We start from the raw sequence: 17088 nt of genomic DNA on the forward strand, positions 1-17088 counted from the left end.
CTGTCTCTCTTCCATACTCTCTACCCTCCAAATCTGGTTTCCTGTTACTCAAATGCATCGTGGACTTATGAGCTTCCAAGCTTTCCATTCAGCTCCAAGAAACTCTTTAAAAATATGAATTAGATGGCACAGTGGATAGAGCATCAGCCTTGAGTTCAAATTTAGCCTTAGATGCTTAACACTTACTAGTTGTGTGACTCTAGGTAAGTCATTTAACCTCCATTGCCTCACCCCAAAAAAGAATACTGTGAATTATGAACACACCTGTGTGTTCCTTTCAAGGCAGGAACAGAACCAGGGAATAGAACCCAAAAAAGATAGAAGCTTTTAGGGTCTTGAATTAACTCATTTGGAACACAGGAAGCTAGAGTGCTAGCTGGGCCTGAGTTTGGGGTAATGAGACTATTGGCAGCAGCTGGGATGGGCACAGTGCCTACTTTGGTTGCCGGGACCAGAGTCATGTGTGGGTCTCTCTATCAGGACATAGCAGCTGCCTAAGTATGTAGTCAGCCTCTCTGCAGGACCTGCAGGAATCAGCCTTATCAGACAATACCTCCCTGCCCACTTCCCCTAAGAATAACATTCTTTCCGGAGACTGGAATTTTTCCCCTTTTTCCCCTACAGTCCTCATGACATATCATCATCATTTCTCTCTACAACCCCCACCCTCAGCAACCCTCTTGGGGAAAACGTCACCATTACACTGAGATGTGGAAATATTCCATGGTCCCTGCAATCTATGTCCAAAGGCTATGGAATTGTGCATACCCTTTGATTTAGCAGTGTTTCTACTGGGCTTATATCCCAAAGAGATCATAAAGAAGGGAAAGGGATCTGTATGTGCACGAATGTTTGTGGCAGCCCTCTTTGTAGTGGCCAGAAACTGGAAACTGAGTGGATGCCCATCAATTGGCGAAGGGCTGAATAAATTGTGGTATGTGAATGTTATGGAATATTATTGTTCTGTAAGAAATGACCAGCAGGATGATTTCAGAAAGGCCTGGAGAGACTTACATGGACTGATGCTGAGTGAAATGAGCAGGACCAGGAGATCATTATATACTTCAACAACAATACTATATGATGATCAATTCTGAGGAACCTGGCCATCTTCAGCAATGAGATGAACCAAATCAGTTCCAATGGAGCAGTAATGAACTCAACCAGCTACACCCAGGGAAAGAACTCTGGGAGATGACTAAGAACCATTACATTGAATTCCCAATCCTTATATTTTTGCCTGTCTGCATTTTTTATTTCCTTCACAGACTAATTGTACAATATTTCAGTCTGATTCTTTTTGTACAGCAAAATAACAGTTTGGACATGTATACTTATTTTGTATTTAATTTATACTTTAATATATTTAACATGTATTGGTCATCCTGCCATCCAGGGGAGGAGGTGGGGGGAAAGAGGGGGAAAATTGGAACAAGAGGTTTTGGCAATTGTTAATGCTGTAAAGTTACCTATGCATATAACTTGTAAATAAAAAGCTATTAAAAAATAAAAAAATAAATTTGAAAAAAAAAAGATTCTGGATCTCCTTTTCTAGTTGGCTGATTTTCTTTTCATAATCTTCTTATTTTTCTTGTTTGGCTCTTATGTTTATTTAATAGTTTTTCCTAAATCTCCCTCATTTGATTTTTAAAGTCTTTTTTGAGTTCTTCTATAAATTCTTTTTGGACTGGCAGTCATTTAATGTTATCCCTTGGGGTGGAAAAGGTTTTTTTTAAACTTCATTGTCCTCCTCTGAAAATGAACCCTGGTTTTCCCTATTCCAATAGTAACTTTCTATGATTAAATTCTTTTTTCTTTACCTATCTATTTTTTAAAATAAGAATTATTAGTGTAGCCACCTTTAATCCTGGAGTGGGGGTGGAGGTATCTCTAGTTTCACTTCAGTTCTCCCTTCTGAACCCCAAATCTAAAGCTCTCTCCCCATGCAAATGATCACAGCCAGCAGGGCCCTGCCCCCTTGCTTCTGCACTAACTAGGTTAGTGGTTCTTTCTTGCTCAGAGCTATTTCAGAAGTACAGCTCAGCCTGGGGTTCCTAATCATCAGAGGTTTCCTCAATCTTCCCTGCCTACCCCAACTCCCCAATTGTCCCAGAGTTGAAAGTTCCTGTGGTTGGGGCTGAAGCTATCTCCCTCAACCAGGTAGCTCCAGGGTCCCTTTTCTATGGAGATAGCCTGGAGGAGTTTACGCATCATATAGGTTCAACCCCATCCTGGAGCCTTTCTTCCCTCCAGTTATCCCAGAAGGACCCCTATTCTGGCTCTACTCTTCTTTGTTTTTCACTAGTCCATGTTCACTCTGAGGAACAAATTGTTTGGAGGGGGAAATCAGGAAAGCTTGGAATTTTTCTGACTTATTTTGCTATCTCCAGAGTCATCTTCAAATCCTCCAGCCCCAGATCTAATCAGATGTTAATTTTTTTAATTCTGCCAGATGCCCAACTAATCATTCTAAAACATAGGTCAAACTCTAAGTGCTCCTTATTATCCTAGGCACAAATACAAACTATTCTTTATGAGACTTTTTCTTGATTTCCCCATTTGCTAGGACTTCTCCAACAACATTCCTCTGCATTTGTTTGTATGGGTCTCTAATATACATTTCGTTTCTGAATGTAAGAGTCCTGAATGGAGGGAGTATTTTATTTTTGCATTTGTTTTTTCAGTACTGGTCCTGACCTATAACAGATCTAAATACTTGCTGATTAATAGTATTTCTCCCCACTTTAAGGTGATAGGCAGTCCTATTGACTCAGCTTGTTCCTTTTTCAAAAGCTTTGCTGATGACTTGTTTTTATACAGCATTTCCCAATACTTTCTCATTTCCCTTTTTACCACAGAAAAACAGTTAAGTACAACTAACCACCAATGATTGCTTCTGGCAATATGGAATGTTTTGGTCCCAATAGCCCTGCTTTTCTAGCAAGGAGAGAGAAATGTGTTTCATTATCTGTTCTCAACGGCTAAGGTTAGTCACATCGATTTACTTGAGTTTGTTTCCTTTAACATTGCATTTATTTTATATCACTATTAGTATAGCCACGGTATATTTTCTCCTCTTGGTTGTAATCAGCTTCATTCAGAATCAGGTCATTTGTTTCCATGCTTTTCTGAATTCTTCATATTTGTCTTCTCCCCCCCCACCCCCACCCCCGCCTTTGTTTTTCAGAGCAATGATGTTCCATTTTACTCAACATCATTCCCCATTTTGTTCAACTATTCCTTAATCCATGAACACCCATTTAGTCACAGGCAGCTAGGTGGTGCTATAGTGCATAGAGTATTGGGCCTAGAGTTGAGAATTCTGATCTTGAGTTCAAATGGGACCTCAGAAATTTACTTAACTGTATGGTTGTGCATACAAGTCATTGGACTTGTCATTTAACCCCGTTTGCCTCAGTTTCCTGATCTGTAAAATGAATTAGAGAAGGAAATGGCAAATCACTTCAAATTCTTTGTCAAGAGAACTCCAAATGGGGTCACAAAGAGTCAGATACAACTTTAAAAAAGATGGCAAAATGTTGGTCACAATGTACCACTTGTTGCTGCTCTCAATGTTTTTAGTTGTATTCTTCCTTACTGACTCATCAAAGATTGGAATGAGTTCTTTACTGAGGGGGCTTATAGTCATTTAGAGTCAGAATGCTCTAGCGCAGATATGTCAAACACTGCTAGCTACTCCCCAGGGCAACCAGAACCAAGTTAAAATGAAATTGGGAAATATTTAGCAAAATTAATAAGAATAGGTTAAAAAATAGATAACATTGCATTTTAAAGCTAAGTCAATATGCAGCCAGCTGGGCTCCTTCTGATGGATTAGTGGCTGTCTTTCTTATTGAACTTTGAGAGCCCTATATTGTGAGTTGGGTTTCAATTCTGGCACTTCCTCTAACTAGCTGTATGTATGATCCTGGGCTAATTATTTCTCAGATCCTCAGTTTTCTCATCAGTAAAATAAGAGGATTGTATGAGAAAAAGTCATTCATGTTTGTGAGATTACATGATTTATCTGTTGGAACTATTATAGGCTGAGATAAAAGATAAAAGTTAAGAGGAAGAGAGAAGAATTTTTTGTTATTGTTCAGTCACTTCCAACTCAGCAATCCCATTTGAGGTTTTCTGGGCAAAGAGACTGTAGTGGCTTGCCATTTCCTTCTCCAGCCCATTTTATAGACAAGGAAACTGAGGTAAACAGGACTAAGTGACTGAGGCCAGATTTGAACTCAGAAAGATTCATTTTCTGGACTGGGACTCGGAGCTCTATTCCAATGTGCCATCTAGGTGCTCATATTAAATAGCTTTTTGAAAGTTCCTGGGAGTCTGTTTGCTAGCATTCCTTATAAGTAATTTCCCAGGGAGGAGATTAAGCAATGAAGTTTGTAGGGAGCTTGGTAAAATTTTTTATTGAAATATTAGGCCAGGATAGACTTCCTCAAAGTTTAACCTGACATTGAGCCTCATGGTCTGTGGGATAACTGGAATATTTTTTTTCTTATTATTTATTTTATAGTCAAGTTACTATGCTCAAATTGGACCCTATCACAAGAATTTCCATGGCAACATGTAATGACATGAATAGTTAGGAAAATGATTTCATTGAATTAACAAGCAAAAAAGAAAATCTGGGTGAGGAGGGAAAAAATCTTATTCATCACCAGATCCCTTCAATGCAAGAATAAAACTGAAAATAACTTAAATAAATTTCTAACTTCCTCCTTCCTCCACATTCTGTTTTCCAAGTTTTCTTCTATTCAGAAATCTCTTCTAAAGATACACAGGTTCAGGTATGTAGTTTCAAAGAAAGTAAAAAAATACATTAATCACTTTGTATTGTTGGATCTGACTAATAAAGCAGTCTCAGGTCTATCTTAGTCTCTCATTCTTGTGGATTTCATGAGATAACCAACCTGAATTCCAAAATTGACATTCATGATTGATAAAGCCCCTACATAACTGCCTTTCAGTATGTTTAAATGCAATAATGGTGCTGACTAAATCTATATGCAGCATATATATATATATATATGTATATATATATATGTATATATGTATATATGTATATATACACTTATGGAAACCACCCTGCAACTCAATAAAACCAAACCAAACCAAAGTCTTTTAGGCAGGTGGTCCTATGACAAATTCATCCTAGCTTATGTTCTAACCTGAATATGTTTCCTGTTAGATGAACAACAGTGGCTTTAAAATGTAATGTTATTTATGTTTTAATGTATTCTTAGCCCAAGCTAGCTCACCCGTCTGGTGAGACATCTTGAGAATTTGTCTAGTTTGCTTTGTGAAAGTCAATCCATCCTGACCACCAGTTTCTTTTCCTGTTTTTGTCCTGTTGTATTTCTGTTGCTGTTTGTCCCTTTGTTCTCCCCCCAGGCCAATAGTCCTTTTACTGCTCACCTCAAACTCACATGGTAAAGGGCAAAATTAACTATGATTGGCCACAACCTTGAGCTATTGAACTGCCTCTATGTGAGACAGCTAGATGGTACAGTGGAGAAAGCCCTGGACCTGGAGTCAAGAAAGACTCATCTTCATGAGTTCAAAATCAGCTTTAATCACTTACTGGCTGTGTGACGTGACTGAATCCTGCTTGTCTCAGTTTCCCCATCTGTAAAAATGAGCTGGAGAAGGAAATGGCAAACTTATTCCAGTATCACTGCCAAGAAAACCCTAAATAGTGTCATAAAGAGTCATACACAAGTGAAATGATTTAACAAACAAGATACTTGTGTCTTATTGGTGGCCTCTACTACAGTCTTGGATCTGCTACTATTCACAATATTTGGCTGCAGATATAGATCTGGAATTGACCTTAGAACTCACCTAATCTAATCTCTTGTTTTTATAAATAAAGAAGAAGAAATAAAAGTCCAATTAGGTTAAATAGTTGTCCAAATTAACACAGCTATTAAAGAGCAGAGGCAGGTTCCCAAATAAAACCCTATTATTTCAAATATAATGCCCTTTGCTCTATACCGTGTTGCCTTCTTTAAGTAATTTTATATGATATAATCTCTATAGTTCCTTCCAGCTCTACAAATCTATAAATTCTCATCCATCTTTTACAGATTTCCAAGGCTCCTTTGGCTAATTGCTTAATTTCATCGTGGACTCTTGGAGTAGCATTCCCACATGAAAATCTCCCTTTTTGTCCATGATTCTCTCCTTCCTTTGTCCTTCAGGTTCTTCTATGTTTTCCTATTCTGACAACTTTGGTTTAATCTTTTTTGGCTTCCATTTCTCTATTGATAGGATTTGTCCAATTACTCTACTAGGATTTCTTTGGGGATAGATCTCAGAGAGAGGGTCCAATTTTAACAATGTGAATAACAAAAAAGTCCTTCCCTTTTTTGATGTCCTCTTACAACCCTCTATCCAGCGTTTACTCTTAAGAGAGTGGTCATCTTAGACACTTGGCCTCCCTCCCCCATGTCTTTCACTCATTCCCTGGGATGCACAGCTAAATAAATAGCCTGTGGGGAGCACTTGGGACTTTTTATAATCCTTATTTAACAATCTTGTCTCTATTTTTTTTCCCTCCCTGAAGAGATGCCAACACCTCGTGGAAAAGCTGTGGAAAAGCAAGTCTATTTTGGGGGTGATCTGGCAGCTCTTCCTTCTCAGAGCTTCTCACTCTGCACTTGGTATTGCCCAGAAATGGTGACTGGGGAACTGAGGCTGCCCTCTTTCCTGAGCCTGGGATGTGGGAGGAGGGGGCTCAGAATCCCAGCTCAGAGCAAAAATCTCCAGGGGCAGAAAGTTCCTTACTGATCATGTCTTCTGCGAATATCTCTAGAATGGGTTTTGGGATGTGTGTAGTAGTTCTCTAGGGGAAGGGCCTGATAATCTCTTCCTATAATCAGTTATAAGTATTTCCTAAACATCTACTATGTGCTAAGCACTGTGCTAGATGCTAGGAATACAAAGTCAAAAATAAAACATCACTTGTCCTCAAGAAGTTTATATTCTATGGAGAAAAACACCAGAGAAATTCCATACCAAAGAAGCAGAAATCTAGTAAACTGGAAGTAGTTAAGGGAAGGAAGGATTCAAGGTTCCTCAGACAGGAAACTCCCATGTCTTCAGTTTACCTCCTAGTTCTATGTGTCCAGATAACAATAATAATAATTATACTTTCATATTTTACTAGATCTGTAATCATCAGACCCATCTGTGACTTCTTATGTTGTGTGAAAATTGCCTATATCCTTCTAGAAATGTTCTGTAGTGGGTAATGGGCTATATAACCTGCTAGAGTCTGTGTTCTGGTTTTTTCACCATTAAGTGGGTACATTTGTTATTTCTTATTCTTGCTCTAAAATAGGCCCATTGAAAAATTAGAAGAAAAACAGATTGTGTGCCTCTCACAGTTGTGGGCAAGAGATATATTCTTAACCAAACAAGAGATAGAAGCAATTTCAAAAGAGGAAATTACTTAAAATTGAAGAGCTTCTGCACAGATGACATTAATGCATCTAGGATAAAAAGGAAAATGGTTGAATGACCTTTTCATCAAATTTCTCTGATAACAGGTTTTGTATCCAAGATATGTAGACAATAAGTGTATATAAGATTAATGAACATTCCCCATTAGATAATAGTCAAAGAATAGGAACAATCAGTTCTCAAGAGAAGAACTGCAATGTATTCACAACCACATGAAAAAAAATGATCCAAACCATTACTAATAAGAGAAAAGCAAATCAAAATAATTCTAAGGTTTTACTTCATGCCCTGAATATTGGCAAAAATGAAAAATAAATGGCAACAGTCAATAGGGAGTGTGGGGAAAGAAGCCTATTAATACATTGTGATGGTATAATTATTTTGCAAAGCAAATGGGGATTAGATTGCTAATTAAGTCATATACTTATGTATATACAAGTCACCATATATTCAAAAATATTTATAGCAGTATTTTTGTGATAACTAAGAATTGAAAACGAAGTAGTTGCCCATCAATTGGGTAATGTCTAAACAAATTATGGTACTTGTATATATTGGAATGTTACTGTGTCATAAGAAATATGTGTGATGAATACAGAAAAGCATGGAAGATTACATAAAACTAATGCAGAGTGAAGTAAGAAGAGCCTAGAAAACAATAAGCACAATATCTGCAACAATGTAAATGGAAAGGATGACACACCATAAAGTAAAAGTAAATGAAACAAAGTTACAGTGATCAAATGGGATTCAAATGAAGAAATTTGAAAAGATACTCCTAATCAACTCTTTCATGGAGGCAGGAGGTTGATAGATGTTACACATTGCCTATGTAAAACAATGTAGGGTCACCATTCTTTCTAGTTATGTACTCCAGCTCTTACACTGCCTTTTGCATGCAATACTTGAATAATATGCAATAATTTATTTCTACCCACCATGAGACATTCTTTGTATTTCAAGTGATATGAAATTAGGATGTCTTTATTCCAAATTTACAATCATATAGTGTCGACAAAAAAATAATAATGATAAAGTTTTTTTAAAAGCCTGTTGCTTTTTTTTTGAAAGATTTAGGAAATCTGGTCAACTCAATGACCAATTAGAGTTCCAGAGGATTCATAATGAAATATGCTTCTCACTTCCAGATAGAGACATAAGTCCTAAATGTAAATTGAAATATATATAAGAGTATATAATGAAAACAGGAATTTGTTTTGCTTGCTTATACATGTTTGTAGTAGTTTTTGTTTTACTTGTTTTCTCAGTGTGAGAAGGGAGAGAGAGGGAGAAAATTCAGAATAGAAATAAAATAAATTTAATTTTAAAAGAAAAAATTAAAAACAAGAAGAAGAGGTTTTTGTTTCAAAGTGACTTCTGGGATTGTTGAAAGTGTCACACAATTTTTTTATATGTGATATAGACTGTTCTGTTCCTTCTCTTCAATTCTGATTCCAATTCATTGCCTATTTGCAATGTGGATCTAAGATCTACATATGCTAATGGAACAGATCTATAAGCTGTCTCTCTAACTACACACATTTGGACTAGAGGTATTCTTCATCTAGGGTGGATGGCTAGACTGAACTCTTACGTGGATATGGATGTCAGCCTCCAAGTACTTTGGATCTCTCTCAAACTACAAGAAGGAGGCACTAATCTACATTAGTAAAGGGACTTCTATACCTGGAGTTCTCTAAGTTGATGAAATCAACTGTCAGTCAATAAGCATTTATTAAGTACCTACTATGTGTCTGTATACAGCTTATTTGAACATAATTGTTTGCTTGTTTCCCCTCTCCCTTCCATAAGCAGCTATGTACAATCAAGCTACATACAGGTAAAGTATACAAAGGGAAGTTTTTACGATGAAGAAGAAAATGAGGGAGGGGATCAAACAATGTTTGAATCTCACTTTTGTCTGAACTGGTTCAAAAAGAGAATATATAGACATACAATTGGGTATAGAAATTTATCCTACTTAGGGAAAGTAGGAGAGGAAGGTGCTCAGAGAAAGTGTAGGGAGTAATTAGAGAAAGAGTAGATTAAAGGGGACAGTCATTAGAAGCAAAACAGTCCTAAAGAGGGGACAGGGTAATAAAAAAGAATAGGGAGAAAGAAAATCACAGTTAACAATCAGTACTGTGAATATGAATAGAATTAACTCACTCATAAAATGGAAAAGGATAGCAGACTGGATTAGAAACCAGAACCTAACAATATTGTGTTTATAAAAGATACATTTCAAACAGAAAAATACATATCAAGTTAAAATAACAGACTGGAGCAGCATCTGTTATGTTTGATCTGATGTGAAGAAGACAGGAGTAGCAGCAAATAAAATAGTTAAAATGAAAGCAAAAATAGACCTAATTAAGAGAGATAAGTCAGACAAACTACATTTTGCTAAAAGGTACCAAAGATAATGAATATCAATTCTGAAAATTTTTGCACCAGAATTTAAAAAAAAAAAAGTTAAGTGAATTACAGAAGAAAATAGATCATAAATCTATACTAACTGAGGACCTCCATTTACTCCTCTCAGAACTAGATAAATCTAACACAAGAGATATAGTAGATTTCTGGAGAATACTGAATGGGAATAAATAAAAGTATACTTTTTCTCAATTGTAGGTAATCCCTTCACAAAAATTGACCTGGTATAATAATATAAAAAAATCTTACAAACAAATGCAGAAAAGCAGAAATATTAAATGCATCCTTTTGGGACAATAATGCTATGAGAAATAATTCATTGGGCTCCTACTTTATTCCAATCAGTATTAATCAATTTGATGACTCATATCAAAATTTTGTATATACTACCCTGGAGTGTAAGCTATACATTGTAAGTTTACTTGATTAACTATAGGAAATTAATTAGAAGCTCTCTACCCTTATTTTCCTTGTCAAAGTCTAGCATGGGGAAGGTGACTATCTAAAAAGTCTCCTAATACATTTTTGTATCTCCAGACCAATCTCTTGTCCATTTTATATAACCTTTTTATGATCAATTAAATCATTGACTATGATAGCTTGTCCCATCTCTTCCTGCCTAACCTAAGGAGAATCTGTTCATCTTATGACCATTCATTCAGTCAGTGGAGATATTCCTAGCTTCATCCAATGATGAATAATAATATAATGTTCCCAGTGGACATATTGGTCTGTATATTTTAGCATATGTATCATATGTCAATTGATGGAATTATTCTGTTTGTTATAGCTGTTCCTGAAAGTCTGAGTACCTAGTCCTATAAAAATATTGTCCTGGAAGGAGAAAGTAACTCAGATTGATAAAGAGCTGCAGTTCCTTTCATAGAAGAGACCATAGACCCTTTAAAGAAGTGCCATTGGCTCAGAGCTCTACCATATTTCTTTCATTGTAGGTGGGACACTTCTGATCCCCACATTAATGTCATCCCACATGAGACAGCAATGCATGGACCCGAACCTCTTTTGGTTGGTTCCTACAATGAAGCAAAAAAGGAAGTATACCTCAGGTCAAATTTTTGCTGATTATCTTCTATGGACACCAACCCTGGGAGGATGAACTCTCCTCACTGTCTATACCAAAATTCTCTGAGCTTGAGGTAAGTCTCTTCAAGATTGGTGAGTCTGCCTTGATTTATACTAAATTCATTTTCTTTAATCAAAGTCCCTGATTGGACTAAGAGGGACTGTTTGGACAAGCTTAGGAGCACTCAAATTCTATTTTTATAAAAATTATATTACCATAATTTTTAACTTTTTAACCATAGCCTTTTTCTTTTATTTCTTCCATTTTTCTTACTTTCATTTTGTTGAGACCAAGGAGATTTAGCAGTATAATTGCTAGTTCCTCATTTCAGCCAACTAGCCACTTAGCTATTTTTAAAACTTCCTATTGGCAGGGTTAAAACTGATTTTTTTTGCCTTCAAATTCTTTTAACAAGGAATAATTTAACCATTTTTGTTAACAGTAGAGAAATCTCTTAATCTGGTTGAGGGGGGAACTCACAGCAGGGTGAGGAATTTATTAATAGGACCCTATGATCAATCCAGTGATGGGTAGGATTTGGGGTGTCACTTGAGCACAGAGCACTTGTATGCTCTAACACCATCTTGAGGGAGCAATAATTTGGGCTACAGACAACAGCCTTAGGAGAGAGATTTTTCATTTCAATGATAAATTGTCAAGGAGTGAGACCATCCTGGGAGCAAGTCAGTTATTGACCAATTTAATTAATTAATTAAATTGACCACTTAATTTTCAGGAAGTTTCAAAGGAAAGACAAAAAAAATTGCTTTATAAATGCTTTAGCTTCTAGTTAACTGGTCTTAAGCCCAGAAATTAAAAATTAGAAGTATTGGAGAATTTGCCAAAATAAAACTACAGGGTTAGCTGTAGGAAAAATACAAGCCTAAGTGGAACTCAGGCAGATAGGAAACTGTTTCCTCTCCCTCCACCTTTCCCTCTTCTTAATTTATATTCATAAGAAGTTATCTTAAGGGCCTTCAATTGGGAAACTTCTCAGATGTAATAAGCCAAAAAGTAGGGTCCTCCAAGAATCTAGCCCAATTCATTCAGGGGAAGTTCTCCCCCCCTACCAAAAAAATGTCATTACTGGTCAGAACACCTGTAAGAGAGTTGGGGTCAGGCATAAGGGGAGAAATGCATTCTACAAGATGCAAATTAGAATAGGGATAGACTGCCTTTCAGAGGGTGACTAAAGAAAGACCTATTAAGCTATATAAAGTTTGGTTTGAGAATACAAAAAGTTTAGGGGATTGTTTTGGCCAAAGAATTGAATTTAAAATTAGAAAAACAATAAAACATGTTAAAATCAATAGATTAGTGAAAATAAGTTCAAATTATAAAATAATGCTATAGTAAGGTAGAGAAATAATTATTGAAGATAAAATTAAACTAGAATATGTATGGAAAAATATAGAGAAATAAATTAAGTGCACACCTAATAAAGGGTGCTCAGATTAGAAAATATGAAATTTAATTGAGCTTATGGTTTATAAAAGTATAAAATGCAGAAATTTTGAGAAGGAAAATCAGAATTTACAAAATTATTTTAAACAAACAAAATGGATTTGTGAATGATTTGAAAGAAAATAGAGAAAAAATTTATACCTTGAGCCCTTTAGAAACTATCGGATAGTTTTCCAGTTGTGCAATTCCCATTATATTCCTGTGCCATAGTTGGGTTTGGCCAATCCTTTGGACATTGCCAAAATAACTGGGTGAATGCTTTTCTAGTATAAAAGAGGTTAATTCTGAGGAGCTACATGATTTCTTCTCTAAAGTCATGTTTTTGTTAAAAGCTGTAATACTCTAAAATGAGGAACTTGTGGTGAGTTGTTTTTGAATCTTATTTGCCTATCACTTAACAAAAAAAAAAAAAAAAAAAAAAAAAAAAAAAAAAAGGACAATAAAAACTATGTGTTTGTAACTAATTCTGATGGCCCCAAAACTCAAAAAAATCAGGATGAACTATGCATTTGTAACTATTAAAGACCCAAAAAAGGTTTATTAGAGAAATTAAGGAGGTAGAAGAAAGATTAGTGTGACATAAGGAAATAAGAATAGTTAAGGGTGAGTAATGGGTAAAGAAACTGGAGTTTGCACTGAAAGCACAAATTCAGGACTTGAAAATAAAGTATTTTTGAGTTTTGAAAAGGAAATTTCACTGAAGCTTGAATATCCTTTCCATTGAATTAGAAAAGATTTAGAAATATTCTTAGGCAATATTCCTTTGATAGTTGCATGTCTTGCTTCCCCAATCAAGATGAGACTACAAAATATGTTTCATAAAATGCATGTCAATTGTTTGATAGAGAAAAGATTATCTCTGTGTTCTGGTTTTAATAGTTATGTTAAAGGGTTAGTAATTTAGAAAATTTAAGGGAATTGGTTTGACTTTTTGGATAACTCAAAGAAACAAATTAAGTAATGGGAACTTGGGAGGGTACCATGAATTTTTAATATAAGTAAAATAAAAAATAATGGAATTTTGTGTAAAATGATGATTAGTTATTGCCACTAGTCATTATAAACCAAAATCGATTGGGTTGAAAATATTGTGATGCTGGTAATTTAGAGAATTTAATTAGTCCTTTGTGTACAAAGGGAATAATAAACATTTACACCTATGTCCCAGAGTTGGCGGAAGAAATTCACAGTTATGAAGTGCTTAACACAGTGCCTGTCTTGTGTAAAGCATGAGTGCCATCCTATTCAGATCTTGTGAGAAGACAATTCACAAAAATGCTATACCATTTATAGGTACTTTTTCTAATTGGCATGGAATGTTAACAAAATTAAGAAATTATAGACAAAACATTTTAAAGTATTACTTAAAATAGGTTTAAACAACTTTTTTTTAAATAGTATTTTATTTTTTCCAAATTTACATGCAAATAGTTTTTCCACATTCATCTTTGCAAAACCTTGTGTTCCAAATTTTTTTCACTCTTCCCTCGCGCCTCTCCAAGACAGCAATCTGATATAGATTAAATATATACAATTCCCTTAAACACATTTTCCATATTCATCATGCTGTGTAAGAAAAATCAGATCAAAGGGAAAAAAATACAAGGGAAAAAAACCATGCAAACAAAAAACCAAAACATTGTGAAAATACCATACTTTGATCCATCATTGTCTCCAATGTTCTCTTTCTAGATGCAGATGGCACTTTTCATCACAAATTTATTGGAATTGCTTGAATCACTTCATTCCTGAAATGAGCCAAGTCCAACACCATTGATCATTATAAAATCGTGTTATTGTGTACAACATTTTCTTGGTTCTGCTCACTTCACTCACCATCATTTCATGTAAGTCTTTCCAGGTTTTTCTGAAATCATTCTGCTCATCATCTTTTATAGAACAATAATATGCCAGTACAGTCATATATTATAAATTATTCAGCCATTTCCCAACTGATGGACATCCATTCAATTTCCAGTTCTTTGCCATTACAAAAAGGGCTGCTGTATTTTTGCATGTGTGCATCCTTTTCCCTTTAAGCAACTTTTAAGATATGGAAATAATTGGCATATAACAGACCCTACCTAAACTACTATGATTAGCATGAAAATGCCAGGGGTAATAAGATAAATGTCTATGAATGCATAAGTCTGAAAGATATTTAACTAACTTATCACATAGATTGGTGATGTTTTAATACAAGAAGTCTAAGAGAAGCTGTTGAAGCAAGTTCTTCCTCTTTTCAGTCTGAATATTGTGATTAAAGTATATTTTTTAAAAGCTAGAAAATAAATGACTTATTGTTGAGGGAAAAAACATGGTAAAATCCTCTTAAAAGATCATTGTGAGGTTCCTTGGGATAAGCTCTATTGACAAAGTATTATGAAACTTAGTGCTGCCATTTGAGGTACTAGAGCCTCTTTCTCCCAAAGTGGAAAAATGAAATTTTTGAATAATAAGGTAGGTGTCATTTGGAAACTCATGCATCTTTTAATGCCATTATTTTGAACCAATTATTCACTGTGTATGAGTTTGTGATGAAGTGGGGAAAAAAATACAAAGCTACACAAATCTCCTGGGGCTGGGTGACTTAAGAAAGATAAACCACTCCTTTCCAGAACTATCACCAAGTATACTTTTTAGTTCATAAAAGGGGTGAGGATGGGGGAAGAGATTATTGTGACTCACAAGAGATAATAGATTAAATTAAGCAAGAATGGATTACTTCAGATACCACCCCAGGGGCAACTTATATGACAGCTACTTGTCCAACTTGTGTAACTTTTAAGCAACTTGCCTTTCAAATCATGTTGACCATCTGCTTGCACCCCCTATTTGAGCACTTACAGAAAAATATTATGCACAAGTTTGTCCTTAACCAAGGTTGAACTATTTCCTAGTTTTAAAGCCAAAGTTCCCTCTGATACCATAGCTTTCACAAAGGAATTTGTGCCCAGATATGACCCACTTGCCTATGAGGACTCTTCTAAGGAATCTGAGCTCATTCTCATCCCATTGTATTCTAGAAATGGTCTAATACTTTCTCAGCAAATTCCCCAACTGATGGGCATTCACTCAATTTCCAGTTTCTTGCCACTACAAAAAGGGTTGCTACATTTGTGCACATATGCACAAAGAGATCATAAGGGATCTCTTTAGGATACAGATTCCAGTGGAGACACTGCTAATTTTATGGCCCTTTGGGGATAGTTTCAAATTGCTCTCCAGAATGATTGAATCAGTTCACAACTACACCAGCAATGTATTAGTGTTCCAATATTCCCATATCCTCTCCAAAATAATAAGATTATTTTTTCCTATAATCTTAGCCAATCTGAGAGTTGTTAAATGGTACCTCAGAGTTGCGTTAATTCTGCATATGAGTTGTACCTGAAATCAACCAGAACTAATGCTATATCCCTGGCCTTTCTCCTCATATAATAAATTCCATTGATAGGGATGAATATAAAAAAGGGAAAGAAGAGAAAGAGGATAATGAATGATATTTGTAATTTTTATTAAGTTATACACACTAGTGAGGAAATATTTTGAATTTCAGTCACAGATAATAGACATGAAGTTTTACAATTGGTGGGTTAATTTGTAAGAGACTATCCTATAACATTGTTTCATCATATTAGATGTGACAATTTTCAAAATTGGATTAAGAATTTTACATGTAAAAATTGTTTGAACTATCTAATAATGTTAGGAGAGACAAGCTAATTTTCCAATTTAGGCCCTCGGGATGCAATAATTAATATTTTCTGAAGTTTCAGGTATTTTTAATATATTAACAATTCTTATAGCTCTTTTATGAGTTTTTGTCAAGTGGCTGTATAAGAAAGAAGCCTCTTCTGAGCTGACCTAAGGACATGGCTTAAAATTCCTTGAATGTTTTTCATCTAATTATGTGATACTTAATGACAACCACCTAAAGCTATGAAACTATGATAATTGGAACTTGCTATTAGACTTCATAGGATTGTAATTGATATTATTCCGAGTCTGATTCCAAGTTAGGCCAATGATCCAAGTACCAGTAATGCTATGAAGCTGACATCCATGAATTACTGGTAATATACTCATGGGAAAAGCAGAGATAACTCTTGGCATGAGTTGAGGTAGGGTTCTCCTGACTTGATTTACCTAGTATGACATTTCCTCTTAAGTACACCTGTATATTATACCTGTTAAGCCTGGGTCAATAAAATTGACTATATGAGACTAACCTGGAATTGACATGTAGGACACATTTTCCCCTTATTTTATAAAGCTTTTTAAAAAAATTTTCAAAACATATGCATAGTTTTCAATATTCACCTTTGCAAATTGTGTTCCAAATTTTTTCCCTCTTCCGCCCAGCCCTTCCCCTAGACAGCAAGTAATCCAATATATGTTAAACATGTGCAATTCTTTAATACATATTTCCATAATTATCCATAATTATATGTAAATAAATTTCCATAATTTAATACATATTCCATAATCCATGCTACAAAAAAAAAATCAAAAAAAGGAAAAAATGTAAAACAAAATGCAAAAGTGAAAATACTGTGTTGTGATCCACATTCAGTCCCCACTCTTTCTCTAGGTGCAGATGGCTCCCATCATCACAAGACCAT

This window comes from Sarcophilus harrisii, chromosome 2 (assembly GCF_902635505.1).
Source record: "Sarcophilus harrisii chromosome 2, mSarHar1.11, whole genome shotgun sequence".
In the NCBI taxonomy this organism is placed as follows: domain Eukaryota; kingdom Metazoa; phylum Chordata; class Mammalia; order Dasyuromorphia; family Dasyuridae; genus Sarcophilus; species Sarcophilus harrisii.